The 14,070-nt window shown below is 42.1% G+C and overlaps 1 protein-coding gene across 4 annotated transcripts in view; it reads left to right on the plus strand.

The window, feature by feature from the left end:
* Positions 1-14,070, plus strand: part of LRATD2 (LRAT domain containing 2) — a 590,601-nt gene that overhangs the window by 42,441 nt on the left and 534,090 nt on the right. The window contains exon 3 of one of the 4 annotated variants that reach the window (XR_014236256.1): positions 2,128-2,834. The exons of the other annotated variants lie outside the window; for them this stretch is intronic. The gene's annotated coding sequence lies outside the window, so the exon portion shown is untranslated. The remainder of the gene's footprint in view (positions 1-2,127; positions 2,835-14,070) is intronic. 4 annotated transcript variants of the gene reach the window in all.

Here is a 14,070-nt window from a genome sequence, read left to right on the forward strand (position 1 = left end):
TTTAAACCTCACATACATCAACACTTGAATTATTACTCCTTGATGATTCGCCCAAGTTTATTTGTGTAATGACAGTAGCTGAAGCAGGATGTGAGCTCAGGTCATCTAGCCCTAAAGCCAGTACTCCTTCAAGTACCACTCAATTGAGTATAATATTGTATAATAATAGGATAATCATAGTTCACTCTCAATATCTTTCTTTCTCTCTCTCTTCCTCCTGCCATTGACTCATTGCAGAGATCAAGTCGTCTTTCTTAAAAGAGATGTCTCACATTCTGGATGTGTCTGTTTGCTTCCTTGTAGTTTCATTTAAGTTGTTCCTCTATTCCATGCCCTATTTTTTATAGATAAAGCTATTGAGGACTGATTTGATTAAGAGTCAGCTTTTGGCAAGAACACTTCATGAGCAGTGCTGTGTGTTTCAAATTGCAATACCTCAGGATAGACACCAAGCCTGACTATCCCACCTTTCATGAGGCAAATATTAATTGGTGGATTTAAGTGACTTAGGAAAATTTTAATTATTATAATTAATCGTTGGTATTCTAAAGTTAAGCATCAACCATGTGGCAGGCACTGTGCTTGGCATCACACATACGTTATCTTGTTGAATCCATGCAAAGGCTGAATGAAAAGGTGATCTCATCCTCATTTATTAAATGAGAAAACTGAGGCTCAGAGAAGTTAAGTAGGTTCCCTGAAGTCGTACAATTAGGAAGTGACAGAGGCAGGATATGAATTTGGAGCTGATGGACTCCAGAGTCTATGTTCTGAACAACTATGTGACATTATGTATGGCTTCATTTCTTTTCAGCACATTCTCACAGACTGCTCCTAGAACTTTTGATCCTTGCTCCTTTAATAGACTGTCTGAGTCAGAGTAATTTACACATTTAACTTTAGAGTGAGTGTTGGGAAAAGGACCAAGGAGGGAGGCAACTTTGGTGCCAACCATGCCATAGAAGGAGGGAGGAAAGTATAAGAAGGAAAAGAAGAAGTAGAGCAAGGCACTTAGAAGAGGTGGCAGTAGGTAGCAAAATCCAGAAAGGCGATCTATTAAGATCTTTTTAATTGTACATTATAAAATCACAACTCAAAGTAGCTTAAGGAAAAAGGGTCATTGATTTGCTCAAGTCACCAAACTATGGAAAGGCCTGAGATGGACTGACCTCAGGGATCACTCAACCCACCAACTAGATAGAATTCTGTAGAATGCTCTCTCCATCTCTCAGCCCTTCTTCTCCATGCATGCTGGTTTCTTGCTCTCTGTCTCCACATGGCAGCCACATGGCTGGCTGTCTCCACATGGCAGGAAGCATGGCTACAAGCAGCTCATTCTTAAAACTACAAGACCCAAGAGGAAAGAGACATTTCTCTTTTTTAAAAATATTTATTTATTTATTTTGACTGTGCTGGGTCAGAGTTGCGGCACGCGGGCTCTTAGTTGTGGCATGCCTGCTGGATCTAGTTCCCTGACCAGGGATCGTACCCGAGCCCCCTGCATTGGGAGCATGGAGTCTTATCCACTTCCACTTCCACCAGGGAAGTCCTGAGACCTTTCTATTCTTAACTCCAGTGGGGAAAACCCCAGAGAAGGACTCTGATTGGCTGGACTTGGACCAATCACTACAGTCAGGGAAGAGGGGCCCTACTATTGGTCCACTTGGGTCGCATGTCCCTCCTACACCAGGAAGGCAGGGCCCATTACTATAAGAAAGAAATGAATCACATAGATGAGGCTACTTGGTGGGACTGCGATCTGGGTAGTCACCTCCATCTCCATTTTCCATATATTCTTATTACGAACAAATGACAACAGGTGATATTCAGAGGCAGGCTCTGGGGTGACTGAAAAAAAAAAGAAATGTAGAGGGAAGGAAACTGATGTTTATTAAACACATGTGCTATATAATATTCCAAGTGCTATATACATAGCTCATTTTGTTTTTACAACAGTACCACAAACTCAATATTTTATTCTCATTTTTAAAAAACAATAAACTGAAGCTCACAGAAATTAAATGATTTGCCCAAGATCAAAGTTAGTAAGTATGAAGCTAAGATTTGAATCTAGATTTTTATAGTTCTAATATCTATGCTCTTTCCTTTGGATCCAACATCTTTTAGTGCTGGAGGCACTGAGGAATATTACCCAAGTACTGAAATTCTGTGCATGAAGCAGATGCTTCTTCACAAAAATGAAGCAGAGCCCTAGTTATGTACGGGTCACATGGTCAGAGCAGAATCAAAATCCCAGCATGTAGTGCAGAATAAAGACTTTTTCATCAGACAAATCCAAATTGAGGGACATTCTACAAAATATCTGACCCATATTCCGCAAAGCTCTCAAGGTCATCAAAACCAGGAAAGACTGCAATACTGTTACAAACCAGAGGAAACTAAAGACACATGACAACTAAATACAATGTGTTACCCTAGATTTCGTCTTGGAACAGAAAAAGGACATTAATGGAGAAACTGGTGAAATCCAAAGAAAGTCTGGAGTTTAGTTAAAAACAGTGTACCGGGACTTCCCTGGTGGTGCAGTGGTTAAGAATCCACCTGCCAATGCAGGAGACATGGGTTGGAGCCCTGGTCCGGGAAGATCACACATGCCATGGAGCAACTAAGCCCGTGAGCCACAACTACTGAGCCGGCGCTCTAGAGCCCATGAGCCACAACTACTGAAGCCCGTGTGCCTAGAGCCTGTGATCTGCAACAAGAGAAGACACCGCAGTGAGAAACCTGTGCACTGCAACGAAGAGCAACCCCCGCTTGCCGCAACTAGAGAAAGCTCATGTGCAGCAACGAAGACCCAACGCAGGCAAAAATAAGTAAGTAAATAAATAAAAACAAACAAACAAAAAACAGTGTACCAATGTTTGTTCCTTAGTTTTGATAAATGTACCATTGTAACGTAAGATGGTAATGATAGTGGACTCTGGATGAAGGGTATATGGGTATTCTCCGTACCATCTTTACAACTGTTCTATCAATTTAGAATTATTCCAAAATTAAAAGTTTATTGAAACAAAATTGTGTTTTGTTTTTCTCCCCTGAGTAAAAACATGAGCAGTTGCAGAGCCTTGGGCAATTCTGCAGGTCGGAGCTCATTACTGACTGTGATGAAGGGGTCTCTGGAGCTCCTGACACAGGATGTTATGGACTGGATGTTTGTGTCCCCCCAAAATTCCTATGTTGAAGCCTTAATCCCCAGTGTGATGGTATTTGGAGGTGGCGCCTTTGTGAGTTAATTGGATTTAGATGAGGGCATGAAGATGAGGCTCCATAATGGGATTCATGTCCTTGGTAAGAAGAGGAAGAGAGACCAGAGCTCATTCACTCTCTGGTATGTGAGGACACATGAGAAGGTGACCATCTGCAAGTCAGGGAGAGAGCTCTCACCAGAACCAAATCTACCAGCACCTTGATCCTGAACTTCCCCTCCTCCAGAACTGTGAGAAATAAATGTCTGTTAAGTCATCTGGTCTGCTATATTGTTATAGTGGACTTGGCTAACTAAGACACAGGGGATGACATACATCGTTATGGGTGGCGAGCTAAAGGAATAATACCCGAAAATGAGATTGCAGTCATGTGAGGGAATTGGTAATGGTTAATTTTTGCTCAAACCTCAGGTTCCACCCAAGCAAACTTTTCCTCTACAGTTACCCTGCTAACGTGCCTTCAGTTCAGAGTGCGGCATCTCTAAATCTCACTTCTGTGACACATTCGAATCACCAATCCATGGTGATACCCCCAAACAGTGTTGATAGATGAACAACCCTTGATGAAGTCGTCCCAGCTGCCCCCCTCCCCAGGTGCTTCTCATCTCAACTCCTGTCCATGGCTTCTCTTGGTTCTTTTGGTTTAGAAACACTGCAGACCAGAGACGGACTTACTAGTATCTAATGGTGACTGGTCTCAAATGCACCACTTAGACGACTTACTGAAAATGAAGAATATCCCCCCTATTACAGTCTTTACAGATGATAAAACTGCACAACCCACTAAGTGTATTATGGCTCCTCACTCCTGCCAACGATGTCTAATTATTTACCTGTGTTCCTTAACCAGATATAAGAGGTGGGTTTAAAAGAGAAGATAGTGAGTGTCTTAGTTCTAATTGAGAGAGGTGAGATTCTGTGGATGTGACCAGTTGACCCTCCTCTTTCCAGGGTAGAACAGAGGGTCTCACATAAAGTTTATAAACACACAGATTTCAGATTTGAAAGTAGGGTGACCAACAGTCCTGGTTTGTCCACGACTGAGGAGTTTCCTGGCATGCGAGACTTTCAGGGCTAAAACTGGGACACTTCTAGGCAAACCAGGATGGTGGAAGGGACCTTGAAGTGATCTTCTCAGACATAAAGGCTCCAACATATATTCTCTCCTCTGGGAATTCTGACTAGATAAATATCCAAATGGATTTGTGCATGGCAAATGCATTGTCAGGAAGAAATGGGTGTAACTGACAGAGATGGATTCGGGCTGGACAGGGGGAGAGAGGAGGCCTATGTGGCATACTCAGTGTCAGAACACCTGGGTGCAAATATCATCCCTATTGCATAACAGCTAAGAAAACTTGGATAAATGATTTTTGTCTTCTTTTTCAGTATCTTCATAAGCAAAATGGGAATGTTATTTAGTACCTCCCTCATATGTCTATCTTGAGATTAAAATTCAGTAACTCAGGTACAGTTCTTAATATTCTGCTGAGCACACAGAATGTGCTCAATAAATATTACATTTTACCATTGCTGTTGATACTATTAGCAGTGAGGATTCTGACTCCTAGTTCCACTAGTTACCAGTTATGTGGTCCTGGTAATTGCAGCTTCCTCATCTGTAAATGGAGATAATGACAGTATCTTCCATAGCGTTTAGGTGGATTTAGTGAGATAAAGCAAGTGCATAATCAGCATGTGGATTATGGAGGCTGCTTTCTCAATTCCTGAGTGTCCAGGGCTCATGCTTTCTTGTCTTATATTTAACTCTGCTAGTGGAGTAGAGAGACAACAGGATTTATAGACAGGGTCTTGATGTTGGCTATGCTATTACTAGGGTCTTTATTCAGTGGCTTTTCCTTTAAAGAAAAGCTGCGATTTTCTTGGAAGGCTGGGAATTGGCTCTGAAGGCAGTTACCCAAAAGGAGTGTCAGTTATGTTTTGACAAATGGAATCATCATTGGAAGAAGCATGTAATCTCTTTAATTATTCATTCTATAAACCACGTGTTAGCTTTGTCCTCCTTCTTCAGTTCTAGTCCTTTCCATTCATTCACAGTCATTCCTGAACAATGTACACACTGAAGTATTTTTCTAAGGACAGTGGAGTCAGGGATGCATAACACTAGCCAGCACAAACTCCTTCAAGTTCTCCTTTGCCCTTCCCTTCTTCCCTTCTTTCTTTCCTTTTCCTTTTCCTCTTCCCACCTTCTCCCCTTTCTTTCCCTTCTGTCTTGCCAGTTCTTCCTTCATTTTTGACACTCCCCAACTTTCTGGCCTGGCAGTAGAGACTGCTATGTGTTCCTTAAAGTTGACTTTCTCTTGTTCTTGGGCACATAGTAAGACTACATTTCCCATGTTCCTTTGCAGTTAGGTGTAGCCACATGACTAAGTTTATCCAATGGGACATGGGTAGAAGTGACATGTACCACTTCCTGATAGTCTGGCCCATAAAATCCTCCCATGGACAATCCTTTCTCACTTACTCCCCCTCCTGGCTTTATGTTGAAGTCCAGGGACTGTTGATGGTATTGAAGTCTCCATCAACCTGGCTCTGTGTGGGGCAGAACTAACCCCACCTCTAACCTACAGCCCTACCCCTTGCCATCAGGATCATCTTATGGGGGTTTATACGAGTGAGAAACTTTATGTACGTGAGAATAAACTTTATGTGAGTGAGAAATAAACTTCCATTGTGTTGAGTCAGTGATATTTCAAGGTTTATCTGTTATAATCACTGGCTTTATATAAACTAATATAGCCATCTCCCTGAGGATTCCTCTTCCACTGTTTCTGATCTTGTGCTCCTCCCAATCTCTCTCTTCTTAACTATAATTAACAATGTGGATCTCAGGCTGCTGTTTCTATGCTTGCACACTCACAATCAATGCAGTACTCAGCAAAGAAACTTTTGATTACAAAGAACCACCTCTTTAAAAGGAGGGGTATATTAAATAATATTTATTTTCTGTGACATACCATCTTTCATACAAAACATAATCACAAGACACCCACTATGTCATCTGTCCTTCTGTAGACACTAGAGATAGAGCAATGAAAGTCAACTTCCACCTTCAGCACCTCTTGGCCTAGTGCTAAAATAGACAACAGAAGTATAGTTTCAAAGTCATAGGATTTCATGTAAGTCAAAGGAGAGATATCTAATTCAACTCGGACTTGAATCAGGCAAGTCTCCCTAAGGAAGGACCTGATTTGAATCTCAAAGAATGAGTATGAACCACGCAAAGGGTGGAGGAAGGATATTCTCGCACGAGGATTGTGAAGGATATTTTTGCACAAGGGTTGTGAAATGACATGGATTTCCTGGAAACTTCATTTTAGGTCAGGCCAGAATGAAAGGCATATGACTGGGGTATGGGTGTGGTGGGAGATAAAGCTGGACATTGCAGCTGGGACCAGATCCTGACGGTTGGTCAAGTTGAAGGTTAACATGCATCTAGCACTATCTGTTCTTGTCTTCTAATTAAGATACCATGTCATGATTTCCCAGTCGCCACATCAAAGATAATTCCCATTCCTCATACAGGGCTCTTCCTGTGTGGTAAGCACAGTCCCTCAGGTAGAGGAGATGCCAGTGGGATGACAGAGCTTCTCACGATTGCTCTGAATTGTCTCTGTCCTTCGTATTTCTAGGGTCAGCCTTGCTCTATGTGAACTTGCTGGGGAGCTTTCATGAAGAAAAAACCATGAAGCTTAGGAGACCTTGATATGGAACACTAAAAATCTCCTTCTTTCTGTGTGGGCCAAGAGCCTTTTTATCTTCATCCACATTATCATCATTGTTGTTGCATTTTGTCCTTTTTACTTATAAAGTTCTTTACCGTTCATAATGGCTTTCACATAAATGATTTCATTTTCTCTTCCCTGCTGTCCTCTGTCATTGGATTGGATTCCATGATCTCATTATATAGGTAAACAGCCCAAGGTCTAGAGAGTTGAGATAATTTGCCTCTCCTCCTCTGTCAGAGGTTGAACCAGGACTAGAATTGCAATTTAACATATATTTTCTAGGCCTTGATCTCCTTGAGACAAAGCATCACATCTTCTAAATATTGCCACTTTACCAGTGCCTTATATAGCTCCTTAACCTATACTTGCTGTTTAGCGTAACATAGTGATGAAAAACATGAGCTTTGAAATCAAAGGACACCTAGATTCAGCACCTGGTTTTTGGTATATTGGGCAAGTCATTCAACCATTTAAGCAGCAGGTTTCTTATTTGAAAGTGGGACTCTTAATGTATTTCTCATAGGGTTGTTTTAAGGACCAAATGAGATGATATAAATGAGGCGTTTAGCATAGTGCCTGGCACACAGAATTGCTCAATTTATGCTAAGGTCTCCTGGTCTCTCTTTCAAATCATTTTGTTTTTTAATTTATAAAAATTTTAAATGTATTCAAAAGTATGCAGAATAGCATAGTGAACCATTACATATCAAACTCACAGCTTCGGGAATTCCCTGGTGGTTCAGTGGTTAGGACTTGGTGCTTTCACTGCCGTGGCCCCGGTTCAATCCCTGTTTCCTGGTCAGGGAACCAAGATCCTGCAGCTGCGTGGTGTGGCCAAAAAAACCAAAAACCCAAAACCAAAAAAACCTCACAGCTTCAACAATTATCAGCTCATGGCCAGTTTTGTTTCATTTCTCTCCGTCTTCTTTCCTCTCTTATTTTGAAGGAAATTTCAAGCACCCTATCCTTTCATCTGTAAATTGTGCAATATGTATCTTTGAAAGATAAGGACTGAAAAATAATAATATCCACAATGCAATTATCACTTCCTCCTGCAAAAACAAAAACACAAACAAAAACAAAAACCAATATTTGTAGCAGGCAGAATAATAGTTCCCAAAGATGTTCACACCCCAATCCCCTGAACCTGTGAATATGTTACATGTCAGTGGAGAATTAACATTGCATATGGAATTATGGTTGCTAATGGGCAGAATTTAAAATAGGGGGGTTATCTGGGATTATCCAGGAGAACCCAATGTAATCACAAGGATCCTTAAAGGGGAAGAGGGAAGTAGAGAGGGAGAACCATAGAGATAGCAGCACAAGAAAGACTCAGCCAGATGCTCTGGTCTTGAAGAAGGAGGAAGAGGTCCCTGAGCCAAGGAATACACATGACCTATAAAAGCTGGAAAAGGCAAGGAGGGAGATTTTCCCCTAGAGTCTCCAGAAAGAAGGCAGCCCTGCTGATTCCTTTATCTTAGCCCAATGAGACCCCTTTCAAATTCCAGAACTATGAGATAATTAATTTGTGTTGTTTTAAGTCACTAAGTTTGTAGTAATTTGTTACAGCAACAATAGGAGACTAATACAACAATAATCACTTAATATCAAATATTCAGTCAGTTAGCTTAGTATTTGAACTAACAGCTTAGAATTCTAGTCATCATACTTCTCTGTTTGGACTAAAAGTCTGAAATACTGCTTTCATAAAGAATATTTCAGAGGGCTTAGAGTCTGCATTTGACCAGATAATTCAATTGAAGTACATTTCTTCTAAAATGGAAGGTTATCCTTGATGAAGTTTCTTTTATTTATTCATTTGCTCATTCTTTTACTCATGTGCTCTTCCTTTAGAAAGCACATAGTAGCAAGGGCCTACTATGAGTTATCAATTGTGCTAGCTCTTGGGAGGGTAGATCTACTAAGACCCACTCTTTCTCCTTAAAGACAGTAGCATCAGGATAGTACAAAGATTAAAAACACACATTCTGGGAACATACTTGCTGTGTTAATTTCAGCTATGCCCACCACCAGCTGCATGATCTAAGGCAAGTTAACATCTCTGAACCTCAGTTTTTTCACATATAAAATGGGGTCAGTAGTGGTACCTACCTGATAGGAGTGTTATGAAGATTAAATGAGTTAATTAATATATGTAGAACCCACAGAACACTGCCTGGAACATGTTAAACATTCCACAGGGTTTTTTGCTTATTATTCTATACCAAGGATTGATGGTCTTGAGTCAGACAGATCTTGCTCAAGTTCTGAATCCTCACTTTCTCATCTACAAATGGGATTAATAATAGGGACCTACAATACTTAATGAAATAACAAGGGTTTGGTTCAGTGCATAGAACACAGTAAATAATCAATAGATATAAGTGGTTATCATTTTTATTGTTCATTTGGTTGCTCACTTAAGAAATTCCCAGATCAGTGATGTTATACAATATTTTTTGAACTAAGAAGAGAAAAGCCAAGCAGTGCTCATGCATCTCCTCCTTTATTCCACCAGGTCTGTCAACCATTTTTGCTTCTGTGCTATGGAGGGAGAAAGCAGAAGACCAGGGTTGGGAAGGGGTTCAAAATCATTATAAGAAGCATGGTGTGGTGAAACACCCTAAGGTAACTCACCTTAGTAGTTATCCTTTATATAATCCCCTCCTCTTTAGTGTGGGCAAAACCTGTGACTTGCTTCTAACCAACAGAATATGGCAAAGGTGATGGATGTCACTCTCTCGATTGGGTTATATTATGTGGCAAAGAGTGTCCCTCCTCTCTAAGGCCTAAGAATAGAAGGATTTTTTTCAGGAAAGTTCCAAGTTAGCTGGAAAGTCATCATTTGCTCTCACTATGTCACAATCCTCTTCTGGCATGACCTGACTTTTCAGTGAAAGACTTCAAGTGTTCTTGCAATCTGCAGGATTTGACTGGTGGGGGTGAACAAGAAGAGGGCCTGGAGAGAGATGAGTCAACTCTACCCAATTTCATTCCAAGTTTTGGCAAAGAATTCCTCTTGGGTGAATTTTTCTCTTGAATGGATTAGGGTGAGGCTATAAGTTGTAGCAGAAAGACTTTCAATCTGGGGGCTGTAGAGAAGATCTAAGTACTAAGTAAAGTGACACCAAATTATACTCTCATCAATACTAGAAATGAATAGGCAGCCCTTAGAGTGGAGAATTCCTGAAGCACCTGCTTTTCAAGGCTTAATTACACCAAAGAAAAACAGAGAACCTGCTTGGGAGACCAGGGAAAGTGAGGCACCCCCCCCCCACACACACACAGACATACACAGTCAGACCTACACAGTCACAGAAGCTTCAATGAATAATCCAAGATTTTACAGTCAGAAAATCTTTTACTTTTAGCATACATGTAAGTTTTATATCTTATCATTCACAAAAGATGATAAGGAACAAGCATTGTGAGCCTTTCTTTGTTTAGGATCTCTAAAGGGTTGTAGAGACCCTGCTCAGGCTATACATCTAACGACACTTGGAGATACTCACTTTGCATGGCTCTCACAGCTCAGACAATGGCAAAGGTACAGATAAAAACTCAATTCCTGCACAGCCATCTGCTGTTGATCTCTCTTTGGCTCTCTCTAGTCTCTAGAGATACACAGACTTGTGAGTACTCTGAGATAGGGGAACCTTAAGGAACACCTATGTCGTCTCCATCATTTGGCAGAGGAAATAACTGAGCTCCAGAGGAGTGAAGTGATGGGTTCAAAGTCACATGACCACTCTGGTGTGTGGACAGGATGAGCAGCCTTAGCCTGGCCCTCTTTCCAGCTTTCTGTGTTTGGCCCTTCCCTATCGCCATTCTGCACATGCTGGAGGAAGAGGTGGGTAGACGTTCAGGGAATAAACTCATGCTACTGTTTGAATATTAAGATTTGATATTGTAATTTTAGCCTAAAACAAAACCAAATGAAAAAGGTACATCTGCTGCCAAAAAATTAAATAATGCACTTCTGGCCCCAATACACATGATTCTGAATAATTTGGCTTTATTCCTGGTAGCAGGGCTGACATGGGCAGCATGGGTAGAAAGGGAGCAGGGCTTCGTGGGGCCTCTATCCTATTGGACATTTCTTCCCTTTATCCCATTATACTCCTTAAAGCCTTTTGCTTCCATATAGTGGCCCCAAACTTTCCTGCATTCTCAAGGGCACCCTTTCTACCATCAAAACTGAGGTTTTGTGTGCTCACTGGGTGACCACTTGTATTCATTTGCTATGGCTGCCATAACGAGGTGTCCCAGATTGGGTGGCTTGAATAACAGAAATTTATTGTCTCACAGTTCTGGAGCTTGGGACTCCAAAATCAAGGTGTTAGCAGAGTTGGTTCCTTCTGAGGGTTGTGAGGAAAGGCTCTATTCTAGGCCTCTCTCCTTGGCTTGTGGATAGTTGCCTTCGTGTTTACATGGCATTCTCCCTGTGTCTTCACATGGTCTTCCCTCTGAACTTGCCTGTGTCCAAATGTCCCCTTTTTATAAGGATGCGAGTCATATTGGATTAGAGCCCAGCAGAATTGTTACCGAACACAAGTTCATGTGCCCGATGAGGACAAACAATACCAAAAGCTCAGAGTCTGGAGCAGAGAAAGGTTAATTGCAGGGCCATGCAAGGAGACAGGTGGCTTGTACCCCAGAAAAGCCCAAATTCCTCGAAGGGTTTCAGCAAAGCCCTTTTAAAGGCAAGGTGAGCGAAGGGCGTGGTGAGTTGTTGCAAACTTCTTGGTGTTAGAATCCTTTGTTCTTGCACCTGACCACGTAGGTCAGGTCACGATGTTCCTGTAGACCTCCAACAAGACATATCATTCTTTGTTCTGCAACTTTATGAATGGCCTCTTAAAGGTCAGAGCCAGCATGACTAAGCACAGGCAACAGAGCACAAAGGTTAAAGTGAAAAAGGAACAGATCCAATATGGAGGCAGATTGGTTCTTCCCTATTACACAAGGTCTTCATGTCTGCTAAGGCTCCAGTCTTCTCTCTTGCCATTTTCCCTGCGTCCTCACACGTCGACACCACACTCCTTGGACTCACTCACTCTTGGACTCATGTCTCTCACAATTCCAGCACCTTTGCCTACCCTCCCTCAGCCAGGAATGCCCCTTCCCCCATTCACTGTCTAGCCAACATTCTAGTCACCCTTCTATTCCCTACGGAAACAGGAACAAAAGCGACCCGCATCTGTGAAGCCCTCTCCTGGCTCCCAAGCCACTGTAAAGGCCACTTTCCCTATGTCTCAAAGACCTTAGAAAATTACTACCATTAAATGATGACAGGGGGCTATAATTATTTGTTTGCACTTCTGTTTCCGCCCTAAAACTGTGAGCTCTTGGAGGACAGAAATAGATTTTTCACTCTCAGTTCCTTTCTATCATAGCACCTAATAGTTTTCCTTGCATTCTTTTTTTTTTTTTTTAAATTAATTAATTATTTATGGCTGTGTTGGGTCTTCGTTTCTGTGTGAGGGCTTTCCCTAGTTGTGGCGAGCGGGGCCACTCTTCATCGCGGTGCGCGGGCCTCTCACTGTCGCGGCCTCTCCCGTTGCGGAGCACACGCTCCAGACGCGCAGGCTCAGTAGCCGTGGCTCACGGGCCTAGTTGCTCCGCGGCATGTGGGATCTTCCCGGACCGGGGCACGAACCCGTGTGGCCTGCATTGGCAGGCGGATTCTTAACCACTGCGCCACCATGGAAGCCCTTTCCTTGCATTCTTTAAGGATAGAAGAAGCCTAAAGAATGTCAACTCTGAGAAGAAACAGACTGCGAGGAAGAATTGTTACTAACGTAAAGGGAAATCTCGCGACATGTAGGTCTTGAGCGCTGACCGTTATTCAGCCGTTGAACTGCCATCCGCCCCGCCCCCCCCCGCTCCTGGCCGCTGAGGCGGAGCGGTTTCCCGCCTTATCTGAGCTTCAGAGGCAGGAACTCTTGCTGGTTCTTTCTGCTGCCCTCCTAGACGGCAAGTGGCGGCGGTTCGCGTGGGTCCTGAGTCCGTGGTTTCCCGCTATTTTTTAAAGGTAAGGGCAGGTGTGCCAAATCCCTTCCCTATTACAGAACGACCTGGCTTCGTCTTGATTACCTCTATAAAGACCCTATCTCCAAATACCGTCATGTTCTGAAGTACTGAGATTAAGGACTTCAATGTATGAATTTGTCAGGGGACACAATTCAAACCGTAACACCAACCAAACTGGTAAACCGCACGCTGTGAGCTGGCCAGAGGACAGGACCCGGTTCTCACGGCTCTCGGCTCCCTTCTCAGCCCCACCATTGTCTCCGTGCGAGAGCTCGGCCGGGTCCCTGCCAGCCTGTACTCCCCAGGTTTCAAATGAGCGGAAATCACCCCTGCTTCTCAGAACTGCGATGGCAAATAAACAAGGTAGCCCTAGGACAGCATGTGATACATCAAAACATAATTAAACAGAACTGTTTATGTTCCTCCTTTTGTCCACACCCAGCAGCTCTTCACAGAGAAGGACTTACCCCGGTCACTCAAAGAGGAAACTGAGCAAAACACATGCACGTATCTGCCCTTGGGAACTTTTGTTCCAACAGAACCTCGTGGATGAAAACAAAAAGTCCACGTGTAAAATAAAGAAAGGAGAGTGGTAGAAGTGAGGATGGGACCACCCAGGTCCTTCCCTCTTTTCTCCAGTATTTATACATTCACTGAGAACGCTCAGGCATAATTTCTTACATTGTTACTCTAATCATGCAGGGCAACTGCTTGGGTAGTTTTATTTTATATTTAAAAATAACAACAACATGATATACATATACATATATATATATATATATATATATATATATACACACACACACACACATATATATATAAAAGTTGGGAATATCATACATACTTTTTTCAGTAAAAATCTGTTGTCATTTTTTTTTTGGTAAAAAGTAGGCTTATATGATAAGTGCCATTTGAGAAATCCTCACATTCCCCATGTTAACAATGTACCTTGAACATCTTTTCGATATTAATACATATTTTTCTCTGTTATTTCAAATGGCTAAATAGTTTTTTGTTGTAAGAATGAACCATAATTCATTTAACTATTCATTATTGAT

Source organism: Balaenoptera borealis (genome assembly GCF_965194805.1).
Source record: "Balaenoptera borealis genome assembly, chromosome: 17".
NCBI classification, from domain to species: domain Eukaryota; kingdom Metazoa; phylum Chordata; class Mammalia; order Artiodactyla; family Balaenopteridae; genus Balaenoptera; species Balaenoptera borealis.